The 6,357-nt window shown below is 36.6% G+C and overlaps 1 non-coding gene across 1 annotated transcript; it reads right to left on the reverse strand.

The window, feature by feature from the left end:
- Positions 1 to 694: 694 nt before the first annotated feature.
- Positions 695 to 813, reverse strand: LOC145678113 (5S ribosomal RNA). Its single transcript, XR_014130232.1, has one exon. It is a non-coding gene; the product is annotated as a 5S ribosomal RNA (ribosomal RNA).
- Between the last annotated feature and the right edge of the window lie 5,544 nt (positions 814 to 6,357).

Raw genomic sequence — 6,357 nt, forward strand, 5'->3', positions numbered from 1 at the left:
TGGCATATCTAGCAAAGCTATGAGTATCATGAACAGCTTTGTTAATGACATCTTCGAGCGTATTGCTGCTGAAGCTTCTCGTTTGGCCCATTACAATAAGCGGTCAACTATCACCAGCCGGGAAATCCAAACAGCTGTGCGCCTTCTTTTGCCTGGTGAACTTGCCAAGCACGCTGTAAGTGAGGGTACGAAGGCTGTTACCAAGTACACAAGCTCTAAGTAAAAATCTTCTTCAAGATTTTTCATTTCAAACGGTCCTTGTCAGGACCAACACATTATTCGAAAGAGTTAAATCACGAAATTTGCTTCATTCTGTTATGTAGAAACACCTTGAAATCCAATTTCTATATGCTGTTAGTAAAAAAGTAAAGCACATAGCGGAGATGTGTCGTGCTTGTATACGAAAGGCATTTACTCGCCGGAGATCTACACTTAGTCATAATAATTTACTTTTAAAAAGTGGTAATACATTCCGTGTTAAGTATAGTAGTAGGTGCACACGGATCGGAAATCAGGTTATTTTAATGTGCCGTGCAAATAAACAGGCTGTTAGTGTAAGAAATAGTGGGTATAACGCTTAGAATATCGATTAATCGCTATGAAATAATGTTGATAAATTATCTCTTGAAAGTACTATAAAATTAATGTTTCTAGTATTTTCGTACTTGAAGGATAATGAAATTTGAAAAAGAGATGCCAACAGCACCTGGTGTTCCCAGGCGGTCACCCATCCAAGTACTGACCAGGCCCGATGCTGCTTGACTTCGGTGATCGGACGAGAACCGGTATATTCAGCATGGTATGGCCGTTGGCAACTACCTTTTCTTCAATGTCCTGTTAAGGAAGTATGTTTTAAGTAAGAATTGACATTATTAACTATAAAGGCAAGCATATTAACGTCGTTAACAGTACTTGGAATATACTAATATTCGAATAAATATTTGAATGTTCGAATGATGAGTGATTCGGATGTTCATAGTGCCACTATGTCCTATCGAGTTTACTATCACGAACCACGTATGAAATTGTATATAAATAAATAAAAATAAATCCTTATTAAGTATTGATTACAGGAAAAAGGCAAACTTACATTCTTTAATGTACACAATGAAATGTATGAAAGATATTTTTAAGATATGTTTCACTTACCCTTTATAACGCAAGGTAGTTTTCAGTGTAGCATCCTCTTCAGCTGCGAGATAACGTAAGGCAGATGATCATTCAGTCGTGAAGCACTAAAATGTAATATACATTTTAACTATTATCGATAAGAATTATTTACTGCAGGGATGCAAATAAAGTGAGGCAAATTAGTAAATAAAAACCGATACTGTAACTGATAATGTAATTACGTATCTGTATTAGTTGTATATACAGTAATCGCACGATTATCCGCGGAGTTGGATGTTGGCATAATCGCGCATAATCAGCAGTATGAGCAGAAAAGGGAAATGAAATGAAATCTTTAGATTTACGTCGCATACTTATACCGGTTACGCTAAAGGAGACGGTGATGATGAGTACTGAATGAAGAAAGTGGGAGGAAACGGGAGAAACCCGAGAAAACCATGAGCACGGTCTTTATGCACGACAAAGTTCACACGGCACGAGCTGGGATTGAACCAGGGACCCCAAGCACCGGAGGCCAAAAAAGGGACAAAAAGTCTTTCGTGCAACTTTCGTTTTCGGTAAAAAGTTTACACATAATTTAGAAAGAGTAGTTTTCTGGTCTTTTTATTTCACAAGTTGGTTCATGTCTATATTTTTTACATGCATAAAAAATTTTTCAACTCCCTTGCTTAGTTCCTGTTAAAGACCTCTACCTCTGATTGTATTTTTTGCACATATTCTTATTGTTTTCAGACAACATTTCTAAGAGCGTAATTTATCGTCAGCAAGAAAAGAAAAGGAAAGCCTCGGATAGTGGAATGTGTACTGTATATATATATATATATATATATATATACGTATTAGTATATAGTTTTATTTTATACGTCTCCTATTATTACACAATGTGCAGATATTGTGAAAGCGCAAGTAAATATGTATAACTCCCCGTTCTGCACTTAATAACTTGAAAGAAGTTCGGGGAAGGTAGTGTAACAGAAAGTGCAAACAGAAATGAGGGTTTACAGGCATTTAATATTATTCCGTAGTAGTATGATTTTTTGTAAAATATATATATATATATATATATATATATATATATATATATATATATATATATATATATATATATATATATATATATATATAAACATACATATTCAATGATATAGTAAGAGGTTAGCAGCACTGATAGAACTGCAGAAAGTACAAAACCGTTAATAAGAAAGAGAGAGAGATGGTGGCCGCTTTTGTGCTTTTCATTGGCTAATTCCGAATTGCGCGCGAATACGTACGAGATTTCTTTCTTTTTCCTCTTCGCAGCCCAGATGTTGCCAATTAGAAGTTTTTAGTACTACATTTGTATGAAAATGTTGCCTTTAAGAAATGTGGTTTGCATACGGAGAAAAGAGCAAAATGAATATTTATCTTAGTGGGCATGAAAAAAGACGAAACATTTTGCAAGATGGACACACGAACTTCCTTAATGCAGGCGTTCAGTACATTATTGTAAAGAAAAAAACACTAAAAAGAATTACTTCAATATCCCTAGCAACATTCAACAATTCATAGAGAAAAATCTTTATTTTGAGAACAATGGAAAACTATGTAATTGTAGATAACTACTAAATTTAATGATTAAGGAAAACGTTTAGGCCCGGCCCTTCAGAAAGAAAGTGCACAGAATTTTCTCTCATGGAAGCAATTGCAAAATCAACATTTTGTTTGCAGTTATAATTAGAGGATCTATATACAGGGTGTTCGAAAAAGAATGTATCCTCTTGAAAGAAAATATTCTCTGGGCCCCTAATCCTTTATATACACGAAAGGAAGTTTGTATAGCATTTTTTCTTACCTTCGTTAGAAGAATTGAAAGTGACTACTATCGTGACACGGGAGATATTTGATCGATAGTCGAATTACTCCCATGCTCGAATGAACACGTCTCTTGTAAGGAGAGGAAAGGCTTCTGTGATCCGCTATCGCAGCTGTGTCATATCTGCAGAGAATGTTAGGACACAAACGTGATCTTTGAGAGCCTCGTGAAAAGAAGTCGCATAGTATCATGTGTGGAGACATCGGGGCCATCTGAAGAACGCTTCATCATTAGGACCAAGGGCGAGTTACGAAACACTCTGGGATATATTTATTAACATAACTTCTCGTCATTCTGCAAGTGTGGTGGAGCTCCATCCTATTGGAAAAGGAAACCTCGGGAGCCCTCTTCATGTGTAGGTATCGTTCACATCTGAAGCATGTGAAGATAGATTACTGTACTATCGTGTACCTAAAATCATTTTCTACGAATACGAACATGTCTACACTGAAGGCAGTGCAGCTCTTTTTCTCTTTTTTTTTTGGTCATGTATTGTAACGCGGGGCAATGCACACAATAACATGTAATGTTGTGTATCATCATAAAGGGCCAGGGCGATGATTGGATCTTGATGGACGTGGAGAACTGATAGGTGATGTGAGTGGTATTGTGATCTATGGTTGTATGTTTACTGATGAATGCATAAGGAGAGGTGAAGGGGTTGCCTTTTTTTTTATGTCGATCGGCAGGGAAGCGATTGGGAAACTTTTGACTTTGTTTTTCAACCGAATATATTGATTGAATAGGTCGCCGACAATTTTACGGGGCGTCACGTCGTTGCCTTTTTCATGTCGATCGCGAGCGAAGCGAGCGTTTTTTTTTTTTTTTTTTTACCGACAATATGTATTGAATCGGTTGCCAACACCTTTAGGGGCGCGTCACGTCCTTCTTTCTGTGCTGATCGCGAGCGAAGCGAGCGCGAAATTTTTGACTTTTTTTTTTTTTTTTACCCACAATATTTATTCAATCGGTCGCCAACACTTTTAGGGGTGCGTCACGTCCTCTTTTCTCTGCTGATCGCGAGCGAAGCGAGCGCGAAATTTTGACCTTTTTTTCTCTTTTTAATTCTTTTTTTTTTCTTTAAGAAAAAATATTGATTTCATAGGTCGCCAACATTTTACGGGATGGAACATCGTTTATTTGTTTTTCCAACCGTCTTTCTGTCTTGAGCCCCCGCCAAGTTAACTTTATGGTGGACAAAAACTATGTGCGGTGGGTTACCGCGGGGTTCTCCCGTTTCCTCCCACTTTCTTCATTCCACCACCATTTCAATCATTTCTCATAATCAGCGCCTCTTTTAGCCTAAGCGGCATAACGTGGGACGTAAAACAAAGATTTCCTTTAGTTGCTTTCTGTCTTGATTACGAGCGCGAAATTTTTTACTTTTTTTTTCTTTCTTTTGATATTATTCATTTAATAGGACGGCAACACCTTTACGGGCCGCCGCGTCGTCGTTTACACTTCTTCAGCCCATATTCTTTCTGCTTGTTCGTTTTCCGGCATCTTGTTATCACCGCCCGCGGGAATGCCTATGTCTTTCATCGCTTTTTGAAGCAAATCTTTAATAAATATGCACTCTCACATTTCTACTAATATGCATACCACAGTGGATAGACTGTAACTAGGAAAGCAGAAGCCTGCATATCATATTATTTAACAGTTGAAAGTGAACTGCCATTTTAAGTTTGATTTTGATCAGATGAGTGCAGTTCAACTCGTCGACAATTGTGAAGATTCTCGAGGTTAGGGACCATCCATTTTGTGCTTTGTAATGAAAATGGCTGCAGCCAAACTTCTCTGATCTGAATGAAACTTGGCATGATGATACATCTTGACCTGCTCTACAAGTTTATTTAGTATTTTCCGTTGCGCAGGCTTTTGCTTCTCCAGGTTCTCCCATGGAACTGAGAAACGTATTCAGTCGAACTTCTGCGGTAAGTCAGTATATCATCCTGAGAAGTTTGATCGAGATAGCAGAGGTTCGACTATTCGTTTTTCAATTCCATGTGATATTACAACACGGTGAACTAAATTTATATAGAAACACTTTGATTTTGTTTTGTTTTTTGCTAGCATTAAACTGAGAAAATGTTATTGAATAGACAGAGAACACCACTCAAAGAAAAGTACATCATAAGAATATATATATGGTTGCTGTGGTTCTCGGTTTAATTTGCTAGTTAAGAAACTTGCTCTAAATAAGTACATCTTACAGGTGAAAAACTAAGCCAGGCGATAGAATTAAATATAAAGTTATACACTTTTATTTTACGTTTACTAGTGTTGGGTTACTACTGTAAAATAAGTCAGTATATATGAAAGATAACTGTATTAGGTACTATTTTCCACCGGCGGTGTATTCTTGCATAGTGTACTTAATGTTTACAAGCGGGGCGCTACTAGTATGGATGCATGACAAGTGCTATTGAAACTCGAAAACTAACTGGTTTCCACTACCCTTGCTTATACGTATACCCGCGTCGCCTTCGCTCCTGTTCACTTTGGACGCACATTCTTGCTATCGCTCAGGCCCCCAGCTTTCTCCTGTTTTGGCTCCCTTAAATAGTATTCGTGCTTTTTATTGGCCACCTGGCAAAGCACTTGTAATGATTTTACACCAGTAACTCTAAAATACATGTGTATTACTTTATTTAATTCTGTCGTCTGCAGAATTTTTTTTTTTTTTCGTACAAATATGCCTTTTCATGCAGAACACTGAATTTTGCCTGTAAATTTTTGAGAATATGCTGTGACGAAACTTGAGCACCGTTCTTCTTTTCTTTCTTATCACGAGTCTTCTTTAGCCTAATGAGCACAATCATCACACGATAACGACTATTCTTTTCATTTAACTTGTAAACAAGTTGAACTAATAATAATAATTGATGTACAAAGGAGAAGTGCCTACATATTTGAGGTAAAAAATAAAATAAATATACTTCTACTTCATCCGTGTTTACAAAGTTAAATGTTATCGATTTACAAAAAAGGGTCACCTATCCACACACTGACCAGGCTCGACACTGCTTGACCATACATATTAAAACATCGGTCCCACTGAATACACAAGTAGTAAGCACATTCACATAAAAATAATTAGGATTACAGTATATAAAATGTGTTAATTAAAATAGCAAATGCCTTACCTTATCACAGGCGATCCAAAGCCACTGCATCATCTGCTACGCACACTATATTCCTCCAATATTTCACTCACTTCCTATATCACGCAACAGAAAATATTAATAAAATTCACTTAGCAACATTTTCATTTTTAATCAACAATACGTATAACAATTAAGAATAAAATTAATTGTGAGCACATTGTTATAATTAGAATACTGTTTTTATTCGTTTACAAATATGGGATTAAT

Source organism: Thermobia domestica, unplaced genomic scaffold (assembly GCF_964235325.1).
Source record: "Thermobia domestica unplaced genomic scaffold, izTheDome1.hap1.1 HAP1_SCAFFOLD_1879, whole genome shotgun sequence".
Taxonomy (NCBI): domain Eukaryota; kingdom Metazoa; phylum Arthropoda; class Insecta; order Zygentoma; family Lepismatidae; genus Thermobia; species Thermobia domestica.